Genomic DNA, 18,218 nt, shown 5'->3' with positions numbered 1-18,218 from the left:
ATCTCTTGTGTTTTGGAGGCTGTCTAATATCTACATTTGGACGACAGTTTCTGGGGTGACTAAACACAGAAAGAGAGCTACAGGATGTTGGGGACTTGAGTACATTCTCATTAGTTATGCAGAAATTACCAAATGGCAAACTTCAGACTTCAGACAAATTACCATGGGCACCAAACGAACAAAAGAGCTGAAACAACAGCGTCTTCAGATACACTGCCTTGAGTAGAATTTACTATGTCAGCAGGTTATGGTGGCAGCCTGACCCTCCAGCTCCTGCCCTTTAGAGCTCCATCCATTGCTCTCCAGGGCTGCATCCCTCCTCGGGGCAGAGGGCTCCACAGGCAGCAGGGAGCCTTGGAAACAGGTACTGCCTTGCCCAAAGCCTTCTGCAGGGCTTTGAAGTTTTGTTCCTCCTCCACAAACTGGGTTGTAACACTCCTGGGTTGGTCTGCTTTGGGGATCAGCGTATGAGTTACTCTCAATAGCTCCTTATTGTTTTTGGGAAGGTTATCACAGGTACAGATTGCCTTAGGTGCAGAGACATCTGAGGTAGATCTGTGTGACAGCACTGGATTACTTGGGTTGATTTACATGGGTGTAGCACCATGTGAACAGAGCTGCACTTCTCCTGAGCTGCCCAACTCACATGTCTGGCCTCAGAAGCCCTGGCAAGACAGATTTCTGTGCCTCTGTAATGTATTTATTTATTTTTAAATCAGGTACCAGGAATCTATTCCTGGTACCAGAGGGCATGCTGTGAGATCTGTAGAAGTAGCTACCAGACACCTATTACAGTACGTTTGCTGTCCTTGCCACAGACAACTGCTTCTGCAGCAGGGAACAGAGTATTCTCCAGAAGCAAGTGAAAATGGATGTGAGAACCATATGCCGTAGATGGAGAGTGATGGGATAGTGACCATCAGAAAGTTTCAACAAACAAACCAAGTTTGCCTTCTCCAGAGACTTTCTCTGTGGTCCTCAGTCTGGGGATGTCCATGAGAGAGGAAAAGCCTGACCTCAGTGGAGTCAGGCTTAAGGTTTCTATTTCCCAGTCCTTAGAGTCAGAGGGTTTGGGAATTTAAAGATTGGAGCTGGAGCCCACGTGGGAGGGCCTGCATTTTGTGAGAGGCAGCACATGGCTGTCCTCTGCCCAGGGAAGCAGCAGTATTGCTCTGTCACGGCTGGGTGCAGCCAATTTGTTTCTTTGTGTCCTGCTGTTGTTTCTGTGTTCTGCAGCAAATGCAGCTCCCAGCTCTTTCCTTCCTTTCCCTCCACCACAAGCATGGCAAAAGCATGTGGTATATTGAACAGCAGGTAGCTCTTCCACCTAATCTGATATGTACTGCAATCTATTGCATTGCAGTATGGTGCCATGCTCCAGCCTCAGCTTTTCCTACAGTCTCTACAGCTTCCCCAGTCTCAGATCCTTCCTGATTTATGTGGCTTATGTGAAACCACTTGTGATTTCTCAAACAATGTGTCTCTGCAAAAGAATAGGTTCCAACCAACAAAAAAAAGTTCTACACTCTAAAAATAAGATGAAATTTAAAAAGGGCTATAAAAAACTGCGTCATTGGCTCTGGATGATCTCCATGGAAGAGAGAACAATATTCAATTTGTCCAAAACCCCAAGTTCTTCTCAAAAGGCGCTATAGAAAATTGTTCAGCAACATCATGTAAATTAGAGAGCCACAAGCACAGTTCATACTTGAATGAAATTAATTCACACAGGATACAGCAAATATGGCATAACTACAGCACCACTCTTACTTTTTTTTTATACCACCAAAGCCTTTATTTCCTTTGAAGATGGGTAATTGTAAGGAATACAGTATTTTTCCTTCTTATGTAGAATTGCTCTCCCCAGTCTCTATGTTGCACAGTGTATTATCTGCAAATGATTAAAGCTGGCCTCCTGTCCCTTTGGATATTTCCAGAGACTGTCAGTGCCTCCAATGGGCTGAAGTTACCTAGAAGAAGGCTCTATATATGACCATAAAAGCACCTTATTTATCTTCAAAGAGAAAATCAAGAAGCCTTGACAGATCTCTTGATTATTTTGGTTTCCCTGTAAAAGGGTTTGCTTTTATTTAAACAATTTTTAAAAAGAAAATAAACTCAAAGTACAATACAAATTTCTGGTATTATTATCCCTGCAGGATTGCTACCAGGTTCACATGGTCATTCTACCTATGATGTTCCTACCTGCTGAAATTTTATTAATCTTGAGGCATTGATTCAAAGTATTATCAGGCTGTTTACAGTGACCTGAAAATGTTCCAGGAAGCTTGGGCAGTGCCAGCTTTATCTTTCAGAACACTTGTCCTTCCAGGAACAAATCTGCCATTTTCTAGCAGCTCTATGAAAAAAAAAAAAAAGGAACACCATAATTCACTTTTCCTGATGGACCAGAACAGAAGTCAAGAGAACCACATTTTGGCTACGTGCCTTAGTGCTGGTGCAAGCAAAATTATGTTTCAAATGCATTTTTTTGGCATTGCTTCGGCAGAAAGAGGAAGCACTCACTGCAGAAAAGGCATCCTTCTCATCCCTGCCTGTGAGGCTTCCCTGCTTCCCTGGCTTTGCAGCCTCATGGTCTGGCACCACAGGCTTCTCCTTGTAGGAGTGGCAGGACAGGACATGGAGGATTCCTGTCAGCATCCATTTGTTAGTAAGATGTAACAAAATGTTCCCACTCGTTTTGATGACTTGTGCCTCTATGTGACCATGCAGGAAATGAGGAGATGGTCCAAAACTTTCTTGAAACATATCAATTATAGACTACAGCCAAGACTGGAAGCTTCACCCATAGATAATGTGAAATCTGAAGAACTGGAAGAAAAATTTGGCTTCATCTGCCTTATTATTTGATCTGGCTGAATTTTTTTTTTTTTTTGTATTCTAACAGTATTTTCAGTTCCACAGAAGGGTCACTGTGATTAGCTCTAAGGGATTTTGTTGACTCTCTGTTCCATGATTTAAAAAGATGAATCTGGAACTGCTAAGGATATCTGGGATTATTTCAGTCCAGTCCTTAGTCCCCTTCACTAATTTATGAAGCTCCAGGTTTGGGCTCTTTGCTGCTACTGAAAAGATTTTCAGCTCTCCAATTATGAGAAACTTTGTTCTCATTTCTAGCTTTTTTCCCCCCTTCTTCTCTCTCAGTAATTAAATTCTGTTTCCAAATCATGGATAGCAATTTACAGTTTAGCATCTCCGTGCCTCTGAGGCATTGTGTCCACCTGCTCATCCTGTCCTTCATCATGTTCACTGGTAACAACTGAAGCTGAAAGTTTGCTACCATCCTTGGATTAGTCCTGAGTTTATGCCCAGTTATCCAAGTGCTTCTAGTCTCTCAAATGACAATAATATGGAGGGTTTTTTTTACAAAAATAACAATGTGGAGAAAAGAATTCTTCAATATCTGGAGGTTTGGGGTGTGTGGAACTCGGTTATTTAAATAGTGAAAAAGGTAATTCAGATTTGGCAACATGTGAGCCTTGGCAGGAGATACATCTCAATTACGTTTCAGTCTGACTAGGATTCAGAAATAACTTTTTCCCCTAAATCCCCCTAAGGGCTTTATCAATTTGTGTACCCTGAGAATGTCTCATAGACACTGACAAGTCTGATCTCTGTATGAGTTTTATTCTGGCAGCATTGTTCTCCTACAGGACATCAAGAGGAGGTGTCATTTTCTCCTCTGTAGGCAGCATTTACATTTGTGCATAAATTAGATAACTGGGATTGAGAGCAGAGACAAGTATAAATGACTTCCCATTACTAACAAGAAAAGAAACAATTGCTACCTCTTGTGTTCTTCAAGAGAGGTGGAATGTCTTCCTTCTTGAATTTCTATATAGGCTTAAAAGCTCCTTGTGTGGGGGATATTCAAACTGACATGGATTTGGATTCCTCCTTGGGTAAAGGTTAATTTCTGTGACTCACTTCTGGAGTGAATGATCCTGCCTTTCAAATTTACTGGTGATCCCATCACCACCTAGTGATCATGCTAGAGAGAAGACTGAGCCTTTCTTGCTGTGAATACCTGGTTTCAAACGGTATTATTTCAGGGCTCCAGATACTGAGTGTAGGAGCTTCCTGTCTTTTCCCTTAGCACAAGGTGCTGACACCCTAGAAATGCATGAGATTTCCCTCTGCACGTTCCTGTTTGGTGGCTAGGCTTGGTGACAAAAGATCCACTGAACCCTGAATGCTCTGGCACCTCATGGGATGTCTGACTGTTCCTTCAGTAACAAATTTGGGCATCAATTCAGAGCCTGGAGTCCACTCTGGGGCTGGTGTGGTGAATGAATATTTTAGGTTTCTTTAAGAAGGGACAGGACAGCACAGGGGAGCGTGGTGATGAACTAACACAGCAGGTTCCTGCACTTAAAATCTTTCTTGAATTTTGCTTTGCTCTCACTGTTTCTTACAAAATTGGGAAATATACATTTCAGAAATAATGAGAGAATTGTGAGGATCAACTGCACTTGGAACTACTAGAAAGATTTTGGGCTACAACTCCACAATCTGGAAAAAGTAAGACAGGACAACCCTCAGAGAAGAGCCTCATGGGGAGCTTCTAGACACATGAAAAGAGCCACAACACATGTTCCTTTACAGAGCCTGCCTTTTTATGGCCAGCATTTTGGTGGTTACTGTGTGTAACTTTGGGCAGAGATGATGGCTTTTAAAAGCTGCATTTAATCTGCTTCCCTTTCCAAAATGTTGCTGATGTGAGGGCATTTGTCACAGAATCCTTTCTGTGAAAAGATAAAGAGAAAAATACCCTCTTTACAGTTTATTTGAACCTAGATACACTCATGCAGTTAAAATACCTGCAAAAGGAATGGTGTGGTTTAACTCCAGTGTACTGGAGGCACTGACAGCAACTGAGTCTCACACAGCTGCTCACTCACTCCCCCTGTTCCCTCAGTGGGATGGGAAGAAAAATTAGGGGGAAAAAAGTAAAAATGCTGGGTTAACACAGTTTAATAATTGAAACTAAGTAAAACATTATAATAACGATGATGATAATGATAATAATAGTAATAATAAGAAGACAAAGAGATACAAATCCCAAGAAACACAATATAGTTGCTCACCACCCACCAGCAAATGATTTGCCCGTCCCCAAGCAGCAGTTGGTCCCTCCCAGCCAATTCCCCACAGTTTTTATACTGGCCATGATGTTCCCTGGGATGGAGTGTCCCTCTGGCCAGTTTCCATCTGCTGTCCTGGCCATGGTCCCCCCCAGCTTGTTGTGCACTTCCTTACTGGCAGTCCATGGGAAACTGAGCAGTCCTTGACTTAGAGCAAGCACTGCACTCAGAAACGTCAGTATGTTAGCACTCATCCTAAATCCAAAACACAGCACTATACCAGCCACGAAGGAATAAAATTACCTCTATTCCAGCTGAAATCAGGACAGGGAGACTATATTTTATTTTACTTGAAGGATGCACGGCTGGTGCTGTATTTAAGAACTTTTAAAATTAAGTGTTAAAAATCGCACGAGTGCACGTAACTAAGAAACTGGGGGGAAAGGAATCACGTTTTTCTCTTTTTTCCTTTCATTTCTGCCTCGCAGAAAAGCCGGGCGCGCCGTGACCGCCAGGCGGCGCCAAGCCACACCTTAAAATTAGGAACGGGAAAAATTGGGAAACTTGATCCGTGCGATGCTCGGAAGAAAAGACGTCTTGTGCTACAGAGCTGTCAGTGACAAATGCTCCAGATAGGCACCGGAGACTGTGGTTATTTGTGCCTTTCAGGGCATCCCAACCAAAATAAATATGAATTTTGGGTACCTGCTAAAATAACACCATCATTTTCCACAATTTAATCGATGGTAACATTCTCCACACTAAGCACTTTAAGCAAGCAAAAATACATTGACTCCTTTTAAAAGAAAGAAATACAAAGGAAACTCCTCATCCTTTCCCACCTGCCTGCAGGAGCTGGGGAAGCACAGCACTGCTGGAGCACCAACAGGCCTTTCTGTGTGCCACAGCAGAGGTGTGGAGGGGACAAATGGGTTCCAGGAGTTTGATGGGTTCAGTGGCCTCATCTGCTCCTAAATAACTGGCACACCAGAGTACTGAAATGCAGAAAGCTGTCACCCCAGTTAAAAGCTTGCCGTCAGCCTGGCGTGCAAAACTGTGGAGCCCCAGGAGATGTCATTGACTTGTGGGTTTAGACAGGTAAGTCAGTCCAGCTGCCAGCTGCTGGTTTAATGCTTCCCTTGAATGTGCTGGTGGGGAAGTTGTTGGGCAGCCTGGAGAAAGATTCTCATGTAGGTAACAAAAAGAAGAAAGGAAAAGCTTTGCAAGGAGTCCTTGAAGTTATGTATGCCAGGTCTCAGAGGTGTTTGGGCTTAGGCTTAGGGTTACAATTAGGGTTGAAAAAAAGCCACAAAATTTAAAGCTCCAGGGTCATTATAACTACACAAAAGGCATGCCAAGGGGAGCATGGCACTGCCACAACATTGCTCCCTCCACATCTTGCTCCTTGGCACCACCCATGCGGTGGGAACCTCAGGAAAAGGCTGCTTTTCCTTCTCTGCTTAGGGTTGGGGTCCACGTTTACATTAGAAATGTGTTCTTTTGATGCTCTCAGGCATTACTGCAAAAGCCTAGTAATGTGGCAGTCACCAAGTCCTTAATATTGCAGTTGCTTTGACCTGTAATTCTGCATGTGCTTTTTCACCCTCAACAGATTGCTTCATATAAGAAGTTCTCAGTTGCACGATTTACTTTTTGCACCAGGGACAGTTTTCTGGCTGAGTCTTTACTAAACTCACAAGCAGTTCAGGGAAAAGTGTAAAAACTCGGATGGAACAAAGCCCATCTCTCAGTCTCTTGGTGTAACCTATTCTGCAAGTGGACTCATAATCCTTCTGGCTATGAATTTAAAGAGTGGTTGAGAAAAAAAAAAATCTTTGTTTTACTTTCACTTGTCCTGAAATCCTAGGGTACCTCTGTCCTGCTTGTGGCAGTGTGACCAGAGGCCTCTGACTCATCCAGCCAGAGCTCATCCCCAAGTTCTCCTTGCCCCCTCTTCCATAAAAGGTGACTCTTCTCTGTGAATATGAAGGTGTCCTCAGACCCGAGTTTGTGCTGGCCTGCCTGCAGATGGATGAACTTCTGGGTGAACATCTGGGTGCCTGAGTCTGAGGTTTCCCTTCAGCTTGTAATGAGAGGTTTCCTAGAGGAACATTCCCATGGATGTTGGGCACATGATAGAGGAAATCACCCAGGTAGATGAACCAGCTAATGCTATTTAGTGCGAGACACTAATTTTGATGAATGGAAATCAAGCAAGATTATAAGCAGTCATTGAGACTGGATGCAAAATCATGAAATAGACTTTCCAAAGAGATCTCATTTGGAAATAAATACAAATGGATGGACGAAAGGGAGTCTGAGCAGTGTGTGTGCTCATTTGTGGTTAGTTACAGGGCCAAGACTGCTCCAGGTTTCTGCAGTAGCCTGAGTTATGTATCACACTCATGCTTCTTCAGAACAGCCTGTCTGGTTTAGCCTTCTAAAATGATGTTGTTGTTATTATTATTATTATTATTATATTATGTTATATTATATTGCATTATATTATATATTGTAATGTATTTATCTGGGAGACATCCACTTGGTTTATGTTTTTAGATATTGAAAAAACAAGTGGATGTCACCCACTGAAAGTTTTTGCCTCTGAAGATGTGCTCATTATAGACCAGAAGGCCCATGCTGAATGTGCCATTGCCATTTTCATCCTTTTTGTATTACTGACAAGCTGCAGAGGAAACAAGATTGGTCTGAACTGGGCTCTGAAACTCTTAAAACCTAGACAAGTAACACAGAAATGGAGTAACTGAGAAAAAAGGCAGTGAACAGTGGGGTTCAGCATAATTCAGAGTAGCTAAATTCCCAGTCATCTGCTCTCTTTGAAACTGTGCCTGGCAAGTATCTTGCTCTCTATTTCCTCTTGCACTGCTGGCAACACCTTTAAAATGTTAAAAAGATAAAGCAGATTTAGTCTATCCATTTAGTCCATTCATTGAGTAGTCCTACTCAATTTGTGAAGATTTTCTTATTCAATGAACAACTTCCTTTGGAAGGCTTCCCTCTGCATGGGAAGACTCAAATATCCTTGGTTTCTGTAAGGCACAGAGGGCCTGGACTCCCATCCCTCCCTCTGAGGAAGCAAGAGCTTTGGAAAGTTAGGGACTTCTCATCTTGGGGTGCTCATGAACCTGCAGACAAGACACACAGTGATGTGACACATTTCTGCCAAGCAGTTTTCATGGTTTAGAGAATGAATCAATGGATTTCCCCTGCAGCTCCCAGTGTTGGTTGTAAGAAGTTGCAATTTGTCTTGGCAGCCAAAATGCTCCTGCTTCCTTCAGAGAAGGAAAACTGCCTGAGGCAGAGTCTGAGTCCCTGCATGCATTGCACCAGGCAGAGCAAAGCTGAGAGAGATTTGGGGAGCTTTCTAAATACTAAACGTGGAGTAATAGAGGCAGAAATAGAAAACAGGAAGAAAAAAGATTGTTTTGCCTGAAGCCCTAGTGAAGTGTGTTGCAAGTCTAAGGATTAAGTGCTAAATCCCTGAGCTGAATCTGAACTGCCAAGAGTTTTCCATCTCTAACTGAAGGTACATGTTGGTATTTCTACTGTGCCTGTTGCCATGCTATTTCTATTTTTAATAGATAATATTTACATATATATTTCAGGTGCTCAGTTTAACTGAATTTCAACCATGTGCACTGACTTTTGATGTTTCTTTACTACTAGGACTGGAGAGCACACTGGATCATGGAATAATGAGATACCCTTGGTGAGACTGTTAGGAGAAGGTTCTCCCCAGCTAACTCAGTGTGGGATCTCTTGTGCTCTCTTGCAGAAGAGACAAAAACAAGTAGTAATCAAATCAGACTGAAAGTAATCTTAGCCATCTGCCCTGTGTCATGGTGACCAGAAGTTAGAAGATAAGCAAATTTACAAACCTAGTCTCAATACAGTTGCTTGGTTTGGTCTTTATTTGTATTTCCCGGGAACTCTGATGGCCTCTCTGTAGCAGATAGCTTTCAGATAAATGTTAACAAAGTTATGTGGAACAGATCTGCCTTCTTACTAATGAAAAACAGAACAGTAAAAAGGTAGGGAAAACAAGCCACAACTGGCCCATTGACTTAATGGATTTTGATTATTGCTATTTACTGGAATATTTGGCATTGGATCAGCCATGAGCAAATGCTAATTTTTAACGGAGCCAGTGGTAACATGATGACTGCACAAGCTCCAGAGGACAGGTGGGATGGTTTTGCTTTTGCAGGATGGACCTCAAAACAATCATAGTTATTGTGAAGAAATCTAGTAATGAGAGATCCTACATTGCTGAATGCCACAGAAATTTCAGGAAATTATCAACTGTTGCAGAATGTTCCAGGCATTCTGAACAAAATCTTCAGCTCCAGTTCAGTTTATTATCTGCTGCATCAAATGCAGCACTTAGCTCCTGTGCCTGGGAGAAGGTGGAATTTCTCTTTCAAGTGCTCCAATCTTTGGCAGGAGTGTCCAGTGCTCAGTGCAACCACAGCATTTTGGGTACTGACCACCCTGTTTTGCAGACTCTTCAGACCTGGCAGAAGCCATGGATTTCTTTCTCTCAGATTTTTCATGTGGCATTGAGAAGAAGGCTGGAAATTTGGCAATGGCTTCTTTTGAATGTCCTGCATGCTCAGGTGGCCAGGTTACACAATGGATCTCAGAGAAGCACTAAAACGTCAGGGTTATGCTGAGATTTGCTTTGAGGTTAACTATGAAAAGAAAACTGGTGTTAACCTTAAAAAACCTGAGGAAACAGCATGGCACAGGGTAAAAGCAGGAGGGTAAAACACCTGCTGTAATAAGGTACTACAGCCAGGAGAATGAGAAAAATAGAGCCTGTAGTATAGAGACCCAAGGCCAGCTGCAATGAAATATTGCCCAGCATTCTGCTGAAGAAAAGGGTTGTAGCTTAGCTGCCCCATGTCATTAATCTTGGCCAGCTTATTTCTATCAGTGGCATTGATGCAATCTTGGGAAAACAGGAGTACTTTCTGCTCCATGAGCATACTCTGCAACTTGAAAATCAAGAGGATTTGAGAAGCATGCTTAGATTGAACTTGTGTTGCTTATGGAAAGGTTTCTACTAAAGCTAGTGGTGTAAGGGGGGTAGAACAGGTCCCTCCTGAGAGATTTGTTAATAAAAAATTTATTTGTTTACATAATGGAAGCAAGACTCTTCTCTTTGCCACACAGATCAATTGTGTTTACTAACTGGGTAAAAGGTGATGGCCCTGCCACACCCAGTGTGTTGGAGCAGAATGTATTTACAGAGATGTAGGATTGTTTTGACAAGGGCTGCAAGGCTGGGTAATTCTGACATTTGTGTTTTTGATGATCTAGAAGTACAATTGTCCCAAGAGATAAAAAATCGTGATTAAATATTTGTGATTGCAATGAGAAATTAAGGATATTGCAAATACAGAAAGGACATAAATGAAAGTAAATGCTTAACTAGTTATGTAAGGTACACAAAGGTATTGTAAACTAGCCATCAAGAGATGAGCGCAGTAGATAATTTGGAAGGTTTTTTAGGTTCAGGCTCACATTTGTGTATTATAAGCTATCGGATCCTGTTTGCTGACAAACCTTTGCTTCCTTAGTAGTACAGGAACATACAGACCAGATCACTGCTGTTTCCAGAGGCTCAGCAGAGAGACTGACATTGCTGCGGGTGACGCTGCTTCAGGCCCTTTCTTAGCAGCTGCAACAAAGACTCTTTGCAAGCAAGAGACTGAGAGAAAGGAGCAGATTTCCTATCACTACCCCTATTATTCCCTAATAGTATCTTTGCTTACACTACTTACAGAAAGAGATTGAGTGTCAGCTTCAGGCAAAGGTGAAACTTGTAGCTGTAATTAATTTGGAGCCCTTTGCCAAATGCTGACATCACTGCATACTGAGGTTGCTCATAGGTCTGTGCTGGGATGTAGGCCCTCCTCTTTCCTGTAGGAAACGAATTCCCAGCAAAAAGAAGAGGGTAAAAAAACCTCCTGCTGTTGCCCCGGGGTACGCACAGGGCCTCTCTGCTCATCTTTAGCATCATTAAACTCCTGATTCAGTAGAACAGAAGGCAACCCTTAAACAGCTTTCACTATTTTCCTTTGCTCTTTGGCAATGCACATTGTCTTAACTGCAGCCAACTGCACTGCCTGAAGTTAATTTTGCTGGCTATCTGCTGACAATTGCTGACTGTCCCTTTCTGACTGATAAGAGCTGCCCTACTGCCAGACTGCTTTTTGGGCACAGATTAAAAATGTGAGCCCCAGGGAGACTGGGTGTAGGAGGAAAAGAGAGAACAGCATTGACCAGCAGAACAGACTGCTATTCATCTTTTCCAACAGCTAAGAAATATGGAGGGGTTTAAAATTTCTGGTTGATCATGAAAGCTCTATGAAAGTTTCTAAACTTTATATTATATCCTCATATAAGGATATAATGCATATCCTGGGTAAATAACAAACATTTTTTCCAGCAGTCTATGAGTTGTGCAAGATCAGTCTTGCATGCCAGGGAAAAGTTCACACCAAGAGTTTTTAGGATTTATCCTTAGAAACTATTTAATTGTAAACATGAAATACTTTTTTAGGATGCAAATAATATGTGTCAACTGCTTAAAGGATAAAATGTCTCTGTGACCACATAGGAAAACTTAAGCACATTCAGGTCAGGAGAATTATTTTGGGGTATTTGTGTTAAGTCAGTTTAGAAGGAGACAAATAGAGCCCACTATGTTTTTAAGTCTAGTGGGAGAAAAATTAACATGACTCTAAATCACATTACACAGGCTGAGTCCCTCTGATCTCAGTAGAGGTGATGGTGCTTGCATTGCAAGGAGCAAGGGGTAATCTAAACATCATTCTCCCAGAGGCAGGGTGAGAAATAGATGTACAGATATATTCTAACAACTCTTTATTTTGCAGAGAGAATAATTAAGCAAACTCAGAAACGCATAAACCCATTTTCCAATAAAGTATTAGTAAAATAAATTTTGTCCCTGAAGAGTCTGCAGGGCAGAGGTCCTTCAGGAGCAGAGCTGGCCTATGGGTGAAATGGCTATTCAGAGCTTAGAAGATCAGAAGCCTGGAAGGTGGCACAGGTTGGGATTTCACATGACGGAGAAACCTGAACACTGGTGGAGAGGACCCATCTCAGCCCAGGAAAGAAGAAGTTTACAAGAACAGACCCCCTTCCCTCAACCCATTCCTCACCTGTGGCCAAGAGCAAAGGAGAAGTGTAGAAACAATCTCACCAATGTGCCCTGGGTTTGTCTGTGCTCTTTGGGTTGATGACATTTGCTGTACAAAACAGGAGTCTTTCATTTGATTCTCACCCTGAACCCTGACAAGATTGATTATATTTAAACCACTCCAACTGATGTTTCTTTATTTTTTTTCTTTTATTCTTGAAGTCTGTCCTCTCTTCCTAAACCATCTACTCCACTGGTCCAGTGCCCTTGGAAGAAAGAAGTGTTATGAAGTAAACTAGCATACAAACCACATCCAGCAAAACTTTAATGTCAGCGTTAATGAAGCTGTGGAACAGAATGGGACAACAGAGGGGCAATTTGGAGCTCACCCCACTCAGCATAGCAGATATTTATGCCATCTTAGATGGCTGCCTGGCATGACTTGTTATCTCTTTTTCCCTAGAGAGTGGTTTATTTAGATCCTTTTGGTTGTCTTTGCCCTGAGGGCTGGGTTTGTCAGACTTCTGTTCTTCTTGTTGGTCTGGACTCTGTAGCTGGTTCACATACTACACTTTCACCTTAAAATTTAATATTTTTAATTTAAACCAAGCTGGAGATGTGTCTAGCCTTGAACATCTAGCAGCTTGGAGTAACCTGCACTGTGGGGTTATATTGCTGAGGGGAACTATGACTTCAGCAGTTACTGCACTGGTAAGTGTCATCTGTGTTTGGTCATCTCCTGCCCTGCACCCCACACTCACTGGATGATGGTTTTCAATCCATTTTAGCCTTTCCTGTATCAATTACTCCATCTGTAAAACTGGAATAGCAACTTCTCTTCCTTTATCTTTAATTACTATAAAATTCTTTAAGGGCTTGAAATAAAAACCAAGGCAAAATGAAAATACACAAGTGATACACAGGAGTGCTGAAAGTGCTTAAATATTTTGATCTCTTTCTGTCACAGTGGAAGGTATTTTTCAGTATTTTCCTGCTGTTTTCAGCAGGAGGTCTTGCTGAACATTTTGCTTCACCCTCAATGACCTGATGATGAGAAATAAGAAAACAATCTGCTGTCTTGCTGCTGGGCCACATTACTTGCTGACTTACTTTGGACACCTGGAATATGTTGTTTCTTAATGGCAGTTTTTGGATGGCAGAGCTGATGATGTGTGTTTATAGCACAGGCTGCTGCTGCTAAAGCCATTCCCTGGGTGAGTTACTGTGAAATGAGAATGTTCTGGTGCCATGGGAGTCACTGCAGCAATTTTGGGTGCTAGCAGACAGCATTTGCTGCAGCTGCTGCCAGAGGTGAGCAGCAGTGCTGGATTTCTACTTGGATGAATAACTCTTTGTAACATGGACAAGATAACAAGTAAGGTGTGAAAGATCTAGGAGGTCACCTTGCAGTAATACAGAATCAGGGCAATTCCCCTTCTCCAGGTTTCTCAGCCTGCAGAGACCTTATAGTGTTGCAAAGAGCAGTGGCAAACAAGAGGCCTTCTGAGCAAGGACAGTGGAACTAGAAAATATTGTAATGCAGGACATTGCTCCTACAGCCAAACGGAGGCAAAAGCAGAGAGCTGAAGCAGCACTACTGCAATGTGTGTCTTCCCACAGCCACTGAGGTTTTCATAGCTCTGTGATGCTAAGGAGCAAGTCCTCTTCTTAAAACCTAACTTAGGCCAGAAAAATCTGCCTTAGCTAAACTGATTCTGGAGTTATTAAAAAACAGAAGAACTGATTGTTCCTTTTTTTTTTCTTTTTTACCAGAGAAAGAAAAATTAAACTAACAAAGTTTTGATGGTTTCTAAGAGGTGGCACTAAACATGAAAATGACTTCCTACACTTACTGCTACGTGCCCCTGGGCTGATCAAGCTTGAAACCTACATGCAAAACCAAGGCAGAAAAATCTTGACATGCTGCTGTGTCTTCCTTTTAAGGAGAACTTTGGTGTTTTGTATGGACAATCTCAAATGGCTGAAAAGGTTTAAATCTTTGAGTTTGCAAGAATGAATCACATCAGACATCAAAGCTTTAACTGTTCAAAACCACGGTGCTTGCAGTACTTGGGGTTTTTTTTTAACTTCACTGTAGAGACGAGAAAACATTTCTTATTTAAAGAGGAAAAAAATATTAATCAATTTTTAAGACTTTACAACATATGAACATCTTTGTATACTTAGCATATTCCAGGCAAGAAATGTCACCCATTTTTAGCATTATTGAAGAACAACAAACTTGTTTGAAAGACCCACAGGCATTAGAGAATTTTCACAGGCCTTGGTAAACAGTCAGTTGTCCATATTTTAAAATATTCAAACCATGCTGCTTTTCTGTTTTAAATTTCACTTGTTTCACATCCTAATCATTCTGTCTGGTTGAGCCTGGTTTGCAGGTTAGACCATATGGAAGTAAAGACTTTTTTTTTTAATATGCTTTGATAGATTTTGTTAGTCCCAAATTCAGGAATTTGCTCTGTTTTACAGAAGACCTAAAGCATAACTTAAAATTTAACTTGAAATCATCCAAAATTGAACATGTTTCGGTGTATGTGTTAGTTATGTAATTTGAAGTATTTCTTTGTTCAGGGTGTTTTCATATTGTGCAATTTCTAGACCCAGATAATATTCCTCAGGGCCTTTGCTGGACCTTCCCTACTATCCATAGGAAGAGCTGTGCTAGGTAATAATGTCAGCTACTCTTTCCAGACCCCTGGAACCCTCTCTGCAGGGTCTCTGGAGCCCTCTTGATAATTTCCTTATCCTTCATGTAGCTGGTGATCTTGCATCCTGTGCTGGGGAGTTGTCATGGATCCCTCACCTGGCGAACCTCATGTCCCCTGTGTGGGCACTTTGTCTGCAGGGCTCACCCCACCAGACGTGGGACCCATGCTGCACGTTTCCCTCATGCATTTGGACTTGTCCATCTGGTCATTCTCATTCTGCAGCAGCCTCTCCAGGGCTGCTGTGTGTGTCAGATCACAGGTATCTTGCTCTCAGCTCTGTTTCAGTCTCTCTTCAGTACCCCTGTCACTGCCTGAGCAGTAGGCAGCAAAACCATACTTACAATTATAGCTACTTTTCCAAAACTGTGCGTGCCCATATCTGGCTATCAGTTTCATCACCATTAGATCTCACTCTGATAGCTAGGCTTCCTGTTTTTCAACCTCTGAAGTGCATTGCTTTGGCCTTTTAGACTAGCATTTGCCTTTCATCTTCATGACTTATATTGTAAACCAGAGATAGTTTTTTCCAGTAGCAGTCACATCAGGCCTGTAAACACAGCTAAAGGTCTGGTTTTATTGCCATCACAACCAAGAAATATACATCCTATTGTCCTCAACAAACGGCTTCCTCATTCTATTCCTCTCCCATAAAATTTTCAAAATGGCTGATTTCCCAGCTCCAGGTAATCCTGTGTTTCAGTGTAATCTGAAGTCTAGGTGTATGATTCTAGATTATGATCTTGCTTTTGGCTGCATTAAGTCTACTAAATGTGGCTGAGCTAAGTTTAATAAAGTGCAATAAGAGTAGGAACATGTCACCTCTCTTACTGCTTGGCTCCTCCCTCTACTATTTTACAAATCTACATGGCAGTATTTTGCTCCTTGCTGACTACTTTGCTGGAAGTACCATGTCTGATCAGCTTCATTTGATTAACATAATTAGAAGATTTTAAGGAAAAATATGTGTAACTTTGAGGATATTAAAAAGGCCATCAACAATTTACTGGTACTATACAGATGGAAATATGCACTATTATGTCTGCTTCATCAATTCCAGAACTTGACTAGCTAACTTGAAAAATTCTTTTGCATATAAAAGAAAGTTCTTATCTTCATTAACATCTTTTCCACCAGTGCCTTTTTTTTGCTGTGATCATTCTGAGAACACTTTCAAAGCGTATCTTATAAATATGAAGGACTTGTTTGCATAATCTAGTATCTGTTCTGAATTTAATGCAAATTCACATCAAAAGGAAGCAACACTGAAATGCTGCAAACTTCTATCACAAATATTTTAGTGCAAAAATTAACCATTATCCCTAAGCATAATTTTATCATGAAAACTATTGCAAGAATCTCGGCATATTGTATTTGAATCACAAGTACTGTTAACTAGGAAGGTGGTACCTTTTCAAGTACTAGAGCAAAATAATGTTATACAACCTAATTGTTACTGAAAAGTAAAATAAAATACAAAAAAAATGAAGTGAGATTGTATGGATAAGTAACCAAGTTTTCAAATTTTAATAAGCAATTACTTGATCATGGTAGATTAAATATCCTTACAAGTAGTTATCCTTAACTGCTGGTGCAAGGCTTGCTCACCTAGCAGAAGAAGCAGTAGCAGACACAGTAGCTGGCAAATAAAAGCAGGGGAAATACACACCCAAAACAAGAGATACCTTCCTCTTCAAGGAATGTTGGTTGACGTACTCCAAAATATTTGCAGAGCCGAACCATCCATATCTGTCCATACATATGGACATGATGTCTATACACTGAACGCAAGTGATTTGTCTTAGGGCAGTAGTAATTGGGTAAAATCCAATGGGCTACTGGAAAAAAACAAGTAATTGTTTTCTGCCCATGAATTAGAGGCCCCACACTGCAAACGAAAATTACAAGATCATGCACAAAGAGGTTAGTTAAGAAATCTTTAGGAAATACTGAGAAAGATTTTGGATGACTGATTTTTTGGGAGCAAAAAAAAATTTACATCTCCCATCTATTTTCTTCTTTTACACTAAGCTATAACTCTCCTCTGTAATCCTCCTGACAAACAAATGTGTTTATGTAAGCTAGGTGTAACACTTCTGCATGATCTATACTTTTATTATAAAATCAGCTGAGGACAATTTTTTACCTCCTGATAAGCAGTCATCAACATATTGTCATACTGAAATTCGAAAAATTAGAAATATTTTAATGCAATTTCTGGTTTTAAAGTCTATGACTACAATTGAAAAATTCTGAGGGTGAACAGTCACAGAGAATGCTAAGGTGATGAAACAACAACAGCTCAGAAAAAACATTTAGGTAAAGGTCTTTCTTTAAAAAAACACCTAACCATGTACTAGTTTGAAAGTGTACAGAATTTTTTTGCTTTTTGCTTATCCTGTTAAAAACCAAACAAATAATTCCCATGAGGTCTTTTGGTGTACTGGGAGGGAAAAAAAGATTCAGTAAGTGAACAAGTGGCAAGTTTTGAAAAGGAAAATGCCAACTGCCCTAGTAGGTAATTTCTAGAATGCCCTGTAATTTTGCTATCCTAAATACCACACAACATGAAGAAAAAGTGAACTTTCATCAGAAGTGCTGATGAGGACAGCAGGCAATAAAAGGAAGCCCTCAGGAGCACTCGGTTGGTGTGGCCCAGCAGTGTGGGGTGGCTGAAGCAATGCTGTGTCCGGGGCAGACCTCTCCTATGGGTGTTGGAATGTTGGGGGACACAAGACAGATGATGGACTTTGGACCTGGTTAACATAAGAGATTTGACAACAGGATGCCTTGGCAAAAACAAACAGAACTTTGAAAATTAGACCTGGAGTGCAAGAAGATTAAATCAAACGTGTTTACCGGGAAAAGAAAATCCCATTAAACTCTGCGAGCAAGAGATGCTGTTATATGCATAAGTCTGTGTATGTGATTTTAACTTAATCATTGCACTACCCATTACTAGTCTCCCTTCAATAGTATGTAAGTGTTTGTGTCCCACAATAAAATCGGATTCTGATCACGTCAGTCTCCCCATCTCTCTCCATCGCCGACATCCGAGCTGCTCCTGCCACGCAGAGGAGCAGGCACCTGCAGGGCACGAGCCAGACGGGTGCTCAGCTGCCTCTGCCTAAGGCTGGGTGAGACATGGTCCAGCCAGCATGATTACAGGCCTTTCACTGAACCCCTTTGCTCTACATA

This window comes from Zonotrichia leucophrys, chromosome 3 (assembly GCF_028769735.1).
Source record: "Zonotrichia leucophrys gambelii isolate GWCS_2022_RI chromosome 3, RI_Zleu_2.0, whole genome shotgun sequence".
Lineage (NCBI taxonomy): Eukaryota > Metazoa > Chordata > Aves > Passeriformes > Passerellidae > Zonotrichia > Zonotrichia leucophrys.
Note: the sequence above shows the minus strand (reverse complement) of the source record.